This window comes from Elephantulus edwardii, unplaced genomic scaffold, assembly GCF_000299155.1.
Source record: "Elephantulus edwardii isolate Elephantulus edwardi_28Jun2011 unplaced genomic scaffold, EleEdw1.0 scaffold00159, whole genome shotgun sequence".
Taxonomy (NCBI): Eukaryota; Metazoa; Chordata; class Mammalia; order Macroscelidea; family Macroscelididae; genus Elephantulus; species Elephantulus edwardii.
Genome location: NW_006399909.1, coordinates 7150516 through 7163477, shown reverse-complemented (window position 1 = coordinate 7163477; position 12962 = coordinate 7150516). Strand labels below are relative to the sequence as shown.

The 12962-nt window shown below is 37.7% G+C and overlaps 1 protein-coding gene and 1 pseudogene across 1 annotated transcript in view; one reads left to right on the top strand and one right to left on the bottom strand.

Annotated features, from left to right (window-relative positions):
* The window catches only part of LOC102858271 (cadherin-18-like), a 634275-nt gene that overhangs the window by 442435 nt on the left and 178878 nt on the right, over positions 1-12962 (bottom strand). The gene's annotated exons all lie outside the window — the stretch shown is intronic.
* Positions 3328-10472, top strand: LOC102858679 (annotated as a pseudogene).

Genomic DNA, 12962 nt, shown 5'->3' with positions numbered 1-12962 from the left:
TTGTACTTAGTACCGAAGACCAGATGAGCAATAGGAGGATATCATGAATATCATCCAAAAAAAAAACACAAAAGTTCATTAACACAGAGAAAGAAGATCAAGATGGGTATCAGAAGAGATACTAAATATTGCACTAAAATGCTGAGAAACCAAAGCAAAGTGAAAATAAAAAAATCAAGATGTTAAGGAGTTGAAACAGAAGATTTCAAGTGCAGAACAGAAAGATAAAGCAAAGTGAGATATGCAAAGAGCTGGAAATGAAAAATGGAAAAGGTATGAACTCGCTTAAGGAACTAAAGAACAAATTCAAGCCTCAAGTTGTGATATTTAAGAATGCTATGGGTAGAATGTTAAATGCCCCAAGAAGCATCAAAAAAAGACGGAAGGAGTGAATACACAGAGTCACTATACAAAAAGAATTGGCTAACATAGAATAATTTCATGAGACAATTTAGGATCAACAGGTAATGGTAATGAAGGAGGAAGTTCTGGCTGCTCTGAAGGAACTGGCAAAAAACAGGGCACCAGGAATTGTTGGAATACCAATTGACGTATTTCAACAAACAGATGTTGCCCTGGAAGCACTCTACAGGTCATGCCAAGAAATCTGGAGGACAACTACCTGAAAACGGGCCAGAAGAGATTTGTTATTATTGTTAAACGCCATTGAGTTGCTTGCAACTCATAGCGACTCTATGTACAACAGCCCTAAACCCTGCTCTATCCCTTGCCAATCTTATAGTCCTCAACACGCCTATCCCCATTATCTCAGTGACAGAACAATCCATCTCATCAAGTGTCTTCCTTTCCTGTGCTGTCCCTCCACCCTCCCAAGCATGATGTCTCTCTCCAAGGACTGATCCCTCCTTGCAACATATCCAAAGTATGCCAGATGAAGCTTCAGAATAGAACAATATCATTAATGCCACATGGAAGTAAAATCCTGCTGAAGATCATCCAAAAATGCCTGGGAAACCACATTAACAAAAAAAAAATTGTCAGATATGCAGGCTGGGTGTAGAAGAGGCCTTGGCACAAGGGAAGGTATAGACAATGTTAGATGGATATTAGCTAACAACAGACAGTACCATGTCTAATCTAATGTCTATCTGTGTTTCACTGACAATGCAAATTCATTTGATTGTGTGGATCACAACAAATAGTGGCTAGTCTTGAGAAGAATAGGAATCCCAGAACACTTGATTGTGTGTATGCAAAAAGTGTACATGGACCAGAAGCAGTCATCAGAATAAAGCAAGAAAACACTCCATGGTTCAAAATCAGGAAAAGTATAAGCCAGGGATGCATTCTTCTTTCCATACCTTTTCAATCTGTATGCAAAACACATCATTAGGGAGACTGGACATTATGAGGAGGAGTGTGACATCAAGCTTGGAGGAAGACTCATCAACAACCTATGTTATGCAGAAAATACAACCTTGCTTGCTGAAACTGACAAGGATTGGAGACGTTTGCTGCAGAAGGTAAAGGAAAGCAGCCATCAATATGGACTGACACTCAAGATCAAGAAAACAATGATTGTCACCACTGGCCCAATTGACAGAATCATGAAAGATGGAGAAGAGATTGAGATTGTTAACAACTTCAGCTTGCTTGGCTCCACAATCAAAATTCTTGGTACTAGCAGTCAGGAAATCAAAAGATGAATTTCATTGAAAAAAAAAAAATCTGCTGTCAAAGACATCTCCAAAATATCAGAAAGCAAAAATATCTGTCTAGAGACTAAGGTGTGTCTAATCCTATCCATTGTCTTTCCAATTACTTATCATGTAAGGGAGAGCTGGACAATGCCGAAGTATGATCGACAAATTGATGCTTTTGAGTTGTAGTGCTAGAGAAGAGTATTGACCATGCCATGGTCAGCTAAGAGAACACTCAGATCTTCCCTGGAGAAGATGAAACCAGACAGTCCTGGGGAGTGGAATTTGGAAAATCCATCTCACATATTTTGGGCTGGTTGTTAGAAAGGACCAATCCTTGGAGAAGAGCATCATGCTTGGATGGAAGGAGGGGCAGCAAAAGAGAGGAAGACCCTGGATTAGATAGGTTGACTCAGTGATTGGCGTAATTTTGGTAGGTGTGCCAAAGACAATGAAAATGGCTCAAGAGAGAGTAGGTGTAAGAGCCATGGTTCATAGGGTCATTAAGAGTTGCTAGCAACTCAACTGCACATAACAACAACATCCTTGACATCATATGTAAGCAAAACCTGAATTAATGTAATGCATGGTTGCAACCATCAATAAAGTACTACTAGAAAGACAAGCCAGATTCAGAAAAGGACAAAAAAAAATTAGAAATGTCATTATTGATGTCTAATGGATATTAACTACATAGAATACCATAGAATACCAGAATGCATTTTTTACAGTAATGGAATTCTCTTTATGGATCATAACAAATTATGGATAACATTGTGGAGAATGGAAATTCAGAACACTTAACTGCAAATGCTTTACAGACAAAGAAGTAGTTGTGTAAAGAATACAAGGGATCTTGCATAGTTTCAAATCAGGAAGTATTACAGTAAATTGTATCCTTTCACTACAGGTATTTTATTTGTCTACCAAGTATGGAGTTTGTCTCTTACTATGGCTTTGCTAGTGTAGATGACATACTATGTGGAAGGGCAGAACTATGTGAGTGAGGCATGTTGCGTTATTCACAAAGTATTTAGCTATCTACCATTCCATAAGGGGACTGGCCAGTCCCAACAATGTAAAAGAGGATTGTATAGTCTCATCAATAGATGGGACAGCTCTAGATTTATAGAATATAATTTCCCCCCTCCTACAATAGGAAGGTGACCTTTTCCAATCTGGTGAAATGTAGGACTGGACTTGCTTTGGGACACCAGCCACATTGATGACTGAACTGGAGAAGCAATGTGAGATGGGACTTTGTGGGGGTGGAAGGAAGCCAGTAGTGGCAGTAGTGAAAACTTTGTTGGAGACTTAGGGGAGGGAAGCCAATATTTGCAGGACTGAGAACTTAGAAACACCTTTAGGCTTGAGGCTGAGGGGATAGTATGAATATTTTGGAAGCTGTCTTGACTGTTTTCTGTTATTGATCTGAGTTATAAACTTTTGACATCTCCAGTACGGTTCTGTGTGGTCTGTGAGCTATAACATTGGATTTTTAGACCAAACAAAGGAATAATGTTGATGTTGAGATGAGTATAAAGGAGTATGGGAGCACTGGGAGCATGTGTGCCCTCATAAAAAATTGGCATTGTGTTATTGACTCAATAGACAGGGACAATTTCCCTCTGTGAAGGTGATAATGGTAAGATATATTGCTCCTCACATGGCCCTAGCAGGGCCATATGAAAAGAATGTGGCATCAGTATCAAAAGAAGACAAAAAAGTGATACAACTGTGCTTTACTGAAAATGAAGAAATCTTAAAGCACCTGCTAAAAAAGACCCAATACTATACCCTTCAGTGTGAGTTACAGCTTCACAAAGGGAAAAGAAAAATCTTCACAACTGGACAAGTAAGCACTATTCTGATAAACAAAGAAAAGATCAAAGTAATCAAGCATTTGATTTGACTTAGATATATTATTAATGCCCATGAAATAAGCATCCAAGAAATCAAAGGGCATATTGTGATGGGGAAATGTAATACCACTAAAAACCCAATGAGCAATGATGTCACATTGAGTCTAAAGTATGATTGATTCAAGACATGATATTTTAGTCATTTCATATGTAAGTTAGAAAATGAAAAGAGAATATCAAAGATGAATTGACTTCTTAGAATTATGCTGTTGGCAAAAGGTATTGAATATACCATACCTCTTCAAACAATAAATAACTCTGTCTTGGAAAATGTGCACCCCAAAGGTTCCTTGTAGGATATGATAGGAAGACTTCTTCTCATACCTTGAACATGATATCAGAAGAGAATACTCCTTGCATAAAGACATCAGCTTGGTAAAGGATAGGGTCAACAACAAAGAGAAAGACCCTCAATGTTGAGACTGACACGGTGGCTATAACAAAGGACTCAAGCATCATATCAATTGAGGATAGTGCTGAACTTCGCAGTGTTCTATTTAATTTTATATAAAATACGAGTCGGAATCAACTCTAAGGCACCTAAAATCAACAATTTTGTTTTGTTTTGTATGGGATGTGACAGAGTAATAATTCCATTTCCATGGAGTTTTTATTGAATAGTCTCTCCCACTTGTTTTGTCACATCAGCTCCAATTCTTAGCTACCCTGTGGACAACAGAACAAAATCCTGCGTAATCCTACACCATCTTCACAATCTCTGCTGTGCTTAAGCCAGTGTTACTATCACGCCATCAATCAGTTTCATTGAGACATTTCTTTAACATGACTACTCTTGGGACTGCAGAACCCTCTCTTTCTTCTCTCAGAATGGTTACTGAGAGAATCCAAAAGCAGGAAGCAGTGGTCGTGGTTTTTCTCTATGTGAAACTATCCTACCCCCATTTTGCCAGGAATAGTTATCTGAGACCCCAGGTCACTTCTCTATCTTAAAGGCAGCATCTATATGCATCTCCTTCCCCAAGTTCCATATAAGAAAGTATAAAATCCCCCTCTAACTATTAGTGGGGGCTGGCCTGCTTGGAAGCCAGCCCGGAAGTTTCTCCTCAATAAACTGTCTTTCTTGGCCTGCAAAAGGTTCTGTCCTTCCTTGGCGACCTAACACCTACAGTAAGTGAGAAGTCTCAGCATCATTGCTGTTAAGCAACATTCCAGCTACACTTCTTCCTAGGCAGATTTCACTTTGAGTGATGTATGTCAGGGGCTCTTCGCCACTATTTATTTTAAAACTTGGCATTTCATTTCTTTTTGTTATGATACAGTTTTGCTTGCTGAAATTGAGGAAAACCTGAACCATTTGCTGCAAAATGTCAAGGAATGTAGTCTTTAATATGAATTGAAGTTCAATATCAAGAAAAGAAAGATTCTCATCACTGGGTCAACTAGCAGCCCCGTGATAGATGGAGAAGGGATTGAGATTGTTAACAATTTCAGCTGGCTTGACTTCACAATCAACACTTTTGGGACAATCAAAAGACGAATTGCATCAGGAAAATCAGCTGTCAAGGCTCTCTAGAGTGCTAAAGAGTAAGCGTAGAGACTTAGTCTAGAGACAAATGTATGTCTGATCCAGGTCATGTTCTTTGCAATTTTTTGCTATGCATCAGAGAGCAGGACAACCTAAAGATGACAGAAAAAGAGTTAATATATTGTGCTGGAGAAGAGTATTGAACATACCATGGACTGCCAAGAGAACACCTAGGCCTATCCTGGAGAGAGTGAAACCAAGTAGCTCTTAAAGGCAAGGATTTTGAGGCTCTGTCTCACATACTTTGGGCATGTTTGCAAGAGGGATCAATCCCTGGAGAAGGACATCGTGATTGGGAGGGTGGAGGGACAGCACAGGAGAGGAAGACATTGGATAAGTTGGATTGATACAGTGACTGTGGTAATGGGATTAGGTATATCAGAGACAGTGAGACTGGCTCAGCACAGGGCAGGCATCAGAACTATTATTGTGCATAGGATCGCTACAAGTCACAAGAGGTTCAGCAACACCTAACAAGAACAAAATCATATACTTATTGAATGACATCTTAGATATTTCTGACTTTTTACAATTATGAATATAACTGCTTTAGTTGTTTATATGCAAGTTTATAAATTACTGGATTCTTAAATTATTAAGGTGCATACTTAAAAACATGACTGCTGAAAAATAAAGCAAGCCAAATTTGGCTTTGTCTGTATCTATCAGATTCCTTCCAAAGTGCTTTTCTGTTTTACCTTTCCACGATGTGACATATCTTTACCACCATTTGGTATTTTCAATGTTTTGTATTTAAGCTATTCTAAGGTATGTTTTTCTATTCCATTGATGTTTTAGTTAGTAATTACCTCATGGCATGAGTCAGCTATGAATCAGTTGTAATTGAACAACAAGTAACAATAACTGCAAAAATTACATGTGACTCATATTCATTGCCATAATCTGAAACAACTCATAGTTGACCCTCTGGAGGGTCAAACGAAGTTGTAATTTACATGGGAGAAGACTCATCTTTCCCTTTAGGAACCACTGGTGGATTTAAACCTCTAAAGACGTGTGGTCTTTGGGTCAAATATATATATATTTGAGTTTTAAAAGAGATTTTTAAATTGTGGCAGCAAGTCCTTTTCATAGAAATGTTTTGTAAATAATTCTCCCAGTCTGTCACTTTTTTTTTATTCCCTTAATGGTATCTTTTGGAGAAAACATTTACAAAAAAAAATTAATGAATTTCAACTTGTCATTTTGTTTTCTTCTGTAAACCTTTCATGCACATAAAAAGTTATCTCCAAATGCAAAATTATCAAAATGTGTGTTAATTATTTAGTTAGAATTCCAATGTTGCTGTTTTGTTAGGTGCCATCAAGTTGATTACGATTCATAGTGACCATTGTGAATAAGAGATCTGAAATTGCCCCATTCTGCATCATCTACATAAAGTTTTGTGCTTTATCCGCCCTTGTTCTTTCCTTTTTCCCTTCATTCCTTGCTTACACTAATCCAAATGTTGTGGAATTTTTAATTTTAAGGTTTATTTTATTTGCTATGTAAGAAAAACATGAATGTTCACATACTTTGAACATGTTGCAAGGGTGCACCAGTCCTTGGAGAGGGACATCAAGCTTGGGAGGATAGAGAGACTGTGCAAGAGAGGAAGACCCTCGATGAGATGCATTGATTCAGTGACTCGGGTAATGAGAGTAGGTGTGTCAGAGACAGTGAGATTGGCACAGGATAGAGCAGGGTATTATACTGATGTTGTACATAATGTCTCCATGAATTACAAGCAATTTGATAGCACAGAACAACAATGCTAGCCTTGAATTCGGTCAACTTATTCTAATTACTTACGGCTCTAAGTGGTTTCTTTAATTGATATTGGGATTTTCTGTATTAACAACCAAGTAATCTTTGAACAAAGGCACTTTTATTTCTTCCTCCATAATTGTTTAATATATTTTATTGTCTATTTACAATAATTATGCCTCTGGAAACTATAAATTCAGAGAAACTACTGTAGTCATAGAACAGGGTTCAGATCTCTTGTTCATAGGGTCTCTGTAAATTGTGCTCGACTTGAAAACACGTAACCAAAACAACAACAACATTTACAATAGTTAGTATTTCCAGTACAATGTTCAACGTGTTTTTTTTTAAAGGGGAAAAGTTTATCATTTTCCTAACAGTATTAAAGCATATTTGCCATAGCTTTGGTGTCTTTTATAAGTTTTTTCATTAGTAATAAATTGCCCAGGTCACTTTTCCAAGTTTATCTCTAGATTTGTGCATCTACATAGAATTTTTAAAATAGTTTCATTTTGCTTCCAGCGTTTGGGAATCTAAGTTTGACTTCTTTTTCTCCATTAATTTGAAAAACTATTTCTTTTGATCCTCTAGGAATTTTTAACATTTCCATTCTCTTAAAAGTACTTCAGATATTTTTGCCTTTGCCATTATTATTTCTTCCTGAAATGTCATGGTGAAATGCCAAGAGGGAGCTCTACTGGCTTCGCCATTTGGGAACTGAACTGCTAACCCCAAGTGCACATATTTCTGGTGGCTCAAATCCACAAGTCACAATGGTCCAGAATCAATCTCCCATGCAATTTACAGGCTTTGAAACCCAAATAGAGAGTTAACTAGGTTTCAGTTTCAACTTGATGACAATGATTTTTTGAGATATGGCCAGGGAAGATGAGACATTGAAAGCAAATTCTAATTACTATGCGTCAGAAAGCTGGAGAAAGAGTAGGGATGATAAAAGGAGAATTGATGTATTTGAGCTGTGGTGTTGGAGAAGAGTACTGAATATATCATGGGCTGCTAGAAGAATAAGCATGTTTATTCTACAGAGGGTGAAACCAGGCTTCTTCTTAGAGGCAAGGATTCTGATCCTTTGTCTGACATACTTGGGACATGTTTCAAGTGGGGACTAGTCCTTGGAGAGGGATGTCATCCTTGGAACTGTGAAGAAACAGTGCAAGGGGAAAACCCTTGATAAGATGCATTGATTCAGTGACTGGGGTAAAGAGGCTACGTGTGTGAGAGACAATAAGATTGGCAAAGGATAGAGCAGGGTAGAGGGTTGTTGTACATAGGGTGACTATGCATCACTAGTGTCTTGATGGCACAAAACAACAACAATCTATTATGAACCTATTTATGTCAGAGTAGTAATATGCTTTATAGGGTCTTGATATTTGGATTTTCAAGTATAGATCACTAAAGCTTTACTTTTTTTTAGCCACTAAATTCTGATTAACGGCAGAGACTCCTTTTCTTTACATTTTTGAGGCTTTAAAGAAAAAGATGATTTCTCATGCACATTGAAGATCGTGTCTGGACTAGCATGGCTCTGCATCTCCTTGTCCTTTCTGGGCCACAAGCACCAAGTCTCCATAGTCTACAACAGCAGTATATGATTTTATGAGGATGGCTCTTCTGAGTAGAACATATTGCACATGTTTCAAAATAATATTATTGGTAATAAAATTACATAAAATACTGTTCAGAGAATTTGTCACTGTCTGTTCACTGGCAACCAACAGCGGCACCCTGATGGGGGTAAGCACAATGGGTACACACCACTCTGGGAGAGGATCAGAGTCAATCCAGCTCAATTTTTCTGGGGGCTTTAGCGTATGTATATACAAGCAGGTAAACAGTAAGACAGGATAGGATGGGCTTGCAGACGTGGGAGATACAGATTGGTTAGGAGAACCTCAGCCTCATACAGGCCACTCCCAGCTCAACAGATGTGGCAGCCATCTCAACAGATGCGGCAGTCATCTTCCCAGGTAGTGAGCTTTCTCAAGCCGATATATCCAAACACAGGGAGCTTTCTCTACCCCATATTAAAAGCTGTAGGGAAGCTTGCACTTATCTGGAGCTTAGGTGGTCTGTCCTGGCCAGAAGCACTCCCTTGCTCTCCAACATTTCCCAACAAGAATTTATTCTTGGGCTTACAAATATGTGATATTCCATTTTCTCTCTACAAACATCTTATTTTCCAACAATTGTCTGTTAGTTCACTATGCTGTGTGGTGCCTTATAAGTTACTATGACACCGAAAGTTGAACCACAGTTCTTTCCCCACCCCCCATCTCTAATTCTGGACTCTCGTCATGTCAATAGTATCTAATCATACATTCCTTTTATACAGTTCTCCCCCTTGTCTGTTTCAATGCTGTATACATTATTTATCCTCTTTTCTTAGTTAGCCCCCCACCCCTATCAGTCCTGATCTATAACAGTGGTATTATGTGGTATTTGTCTTTTTGTGACTGAGATATTTCACTCACATCATGTGCTCCCATGTTTATTGTGGCTTTTACCACAATAGCAAAGAGTTGGAAACAACCCAAGTGCTCATCAACAAACGAATGGGTAGAGAAGCTGTGGTATAATCATACAATGAACACATCTCTTAAAAAAAACCAAACAAAAACAAAAAACAGCAAAATTACTCAAGACAGGCAGATTTCAGCAAAGCTTCCAGACTAAGATAGACCAAGAAGAAAGGCTGGATATGCATGTGTAAAATAATAGCAGGCCTAGGTTGGGCAAGGCAAGTGATCCACCATGTACTTGTCCTCAGAGCTCTGGCCCCAGGGCAGCTGCCTTCACCACCAGCTGGGGAAGACATCTAAGAAATTTGCCTAAGACAGCTTTGCACAAAGGAGCTGGAGGAGCCGTCTTTGTGCACAGAGATACTCCTGAGAATAACATAGATACTCAATTTCACACAGGAAAACTATAAGAAGATAGAAACAATTGTAAAAAAAATTACCCAGATGGACATAAAGCAACAGCTGTGTTTCGAGTCTTGGATTTAGCACAGAGACAGAATGGATGGTCACCAATATCTGCTATGAACAAGGTTGTAGAAGTTTTGCAAGTACCTCCAATGAGAGTATATGAAGTAGCAACTTTTTTATACAAAGTGTGTTTTAAAGTATCACATTTCAGTTCTACTACATCTAGTATGCTTCAAGATTCTGACTGTATACTGGAGGCCATTCGGAGAAGCCTTGGAATAAAGCTTAGAAAGACTAGACCTGAACAAGCTCTTCAATCTTAACAGAAGTGGAATGTTTAGATGTTTGTGTAAATGCACCAAGAGTTCAAACAAATGATAGCAGCTAGAAGGATCTGAAGGATCCTGAGGATATTAAAGAAATTCTTGATGACCTCAAGGTTGGCAGGATGCCAAAACCTGGGCCAAGGCATGGATGCATCCCTTGTGAACCAGCTGGTGGTCTCACTCCTTTGACTGAATCACCCAAAGGATCTGAGTTTGATGTACAAAGTGAGCCTTTAATTTACCTTCAGCTGTATGTATGTCATGCCACTGGACAAATTAAGCATGAATTACTTGTCTAAAAAAAATAAGAAAGAAATAACAAGCCTTTAATAGCCTTATGAACAACAAAAGAACACTGTCTAATATAGTGGCAGAAGGTGAGTCAGCTTAGAAGGGACTAAAAATGTGACTAGGGAAGAACTTCCTCCTCAAAACAAAGATCCTGATGGAATAAACCTGTATACCAAAGGAGGACCTTTATTTACTGATGTGGAACAACTTAAAATGAAAAGGGAGAGTTACTACCATCCACTAATAATTAGAAACTAGTAGTGCACATACAGGGAGCTCTGGTGGCCTAGTGGTGAGAAATTGCACTGCTATCCCAAAGGCATGCGGTTCAAATCCACCAACTGGTGCTCCACAAAAGAAGGATGGCACTCTCCTCCCCTGTGATTCACAGCCTCTGCAACCCCACTAGAGGGTAAGTTACGGGTTGGTTCCGACTCCATGGTACTCAACAATAATTATGCACATATACTTACAAACTATTCCATCAGATACATAAAGAATAAATAATAGAGAACATTTGACTTAGTAGACTTTTTATGTTATTATGTATAAAAGAAAAAAAAATAGGACAACTGGTAAAATAGATCTGGGCTCATTCTCCTTTATTTGGAACCACTAATTTCCCCATGTCTTTGCCAGAGGTACTCTCAGGATGGGTTTGCTCAAACAAGCATTGAAGCAGAATTAAATCTAGTTGTAAAGCAGCACCATGACTGATGTCCTTGCATCTCTGCTGAAAGGACAATAAGGAACAATTTCCTTTCAATTTATTTGTTAATTGAATTTATCCTTCTGGATATTTTAAATTGTAGAAGTAAAACAAAGTCTCAAGAACTAAAATTAACACACCAGAGGTAGTGCCTTTCTTCCCAAGAAAAGCAATTTTAAGAGTGTCATGTATGACCATCCATAAGTTATTCTCTGTTATTTAAAATATGTATGATGTTTATGCACACACACATACACACACACACAGAGTTATGAATACACTAACAATGTGCTATGGGCTTGTCCATGTTAAATGTATAATAATAACAACTGATCGATATTCATGTCATTACTCCCTGATGTGTATGTTTTCCCCTAATTTCTTGTGGTTAGTTTTCAACTACTGTTTGATGAGATTTGAACACTGAAAACACATAAAAACAAAGATAACTGAGATATGGCAGCAAGAATTTTTAGTGTCATGCATATATCTTTTCCTTACCATGTCTTCTATTACCATACCTATATATTTCCACATTCTATAGGATTTTAGAATTCTAACTCTGTATCAAATTGTCATAAGTTACACTGACAATATGGGTTCAGTATACAACTGGTTCCAATGTCTACTCTATAACTAACAAGTGGAATTCCTTCTATTCTTGATTTTCTGTGTAGGTATTCTTTCTGTACCAAACCTTTATACCATCCTCCCACGGTGCTTATCCAGAAAATGTAAAGAATCCTCAGGAATGGTGACCCCAAATAAGAATTAGAAATCAAGTTCAGTTAAAAAAAAAAAAGGTTGAATTTCTTCCATGTCCATATGTTTAGATGAGATTTCTACATTATGTGTGCCAATATTTAATCCCAAACTGTTTAAAACATTATTTCTATTTCTAAAATGTGACAACAGTTTTAAAGTCTGTATAGCTTTATTATATCATGGGAACAGTGCCATACACTAATATTTTCAGTAGTTATTGAGAGATTGCAAATGTTGATAATGAGTTTTAGGTTTTGTTCTGTTTCAGGGCAAGAAGCAAACAAACAACAGAAACAAATGACAAAGAAATGATAATGAACACTGCCCTGGATAGGTGAGGAGGACAATCTGCAAGAAATGGGCGATTATATATTATATACACAACATTTAATAACGAATAAAGATCAGTAAATGACAACTCATAATTTCTGTAAACTTTAATTAAAAATCTCAACTAAAAATAGCAAAAAACTGGTATTATACTGATGACCTACTAAGATGTTAAATAAAATACTGATAATTTCTGTTAAAAAGTTCAAATATACTTATTAAATAAAAATAATGACATTTAAATCCAAGACATTTCGTATTTGAGGTGAAGTTTTATTACCTTTGCCTCCAAGAATGCTCTGGCTGCATTCTCTCCAGAACATATTTTTGTTATTGTTGTTCTTTCGGCTGCCTATGGGGTGCTCAGTGCTCTTCTCCAACACCACAGCTCAAAGATATCAATTCGTCTTCTGATATCCTTATTCATTGCCCAACTCTCAGATGCATAGCAAGTGAGCGATCAGAAAAAGTATGACCTTAATCAGAAACACCTTAGTATTCAAACTGGTACCATTACTCCTCAAAAATTTGAAGCAGTTCTCAGCTGCAAACTTTCCCAGTGCAATGCATTTCCTGATTTTCTGACTGCTAGTACCAAAGGTATTAATTGTGGATCCAAGTAAGATGAAGTCATTGACAGTTTCAAATATTTTCTCTATCTACATGATACTCCAGCCTCATTTCTCTCACTGAG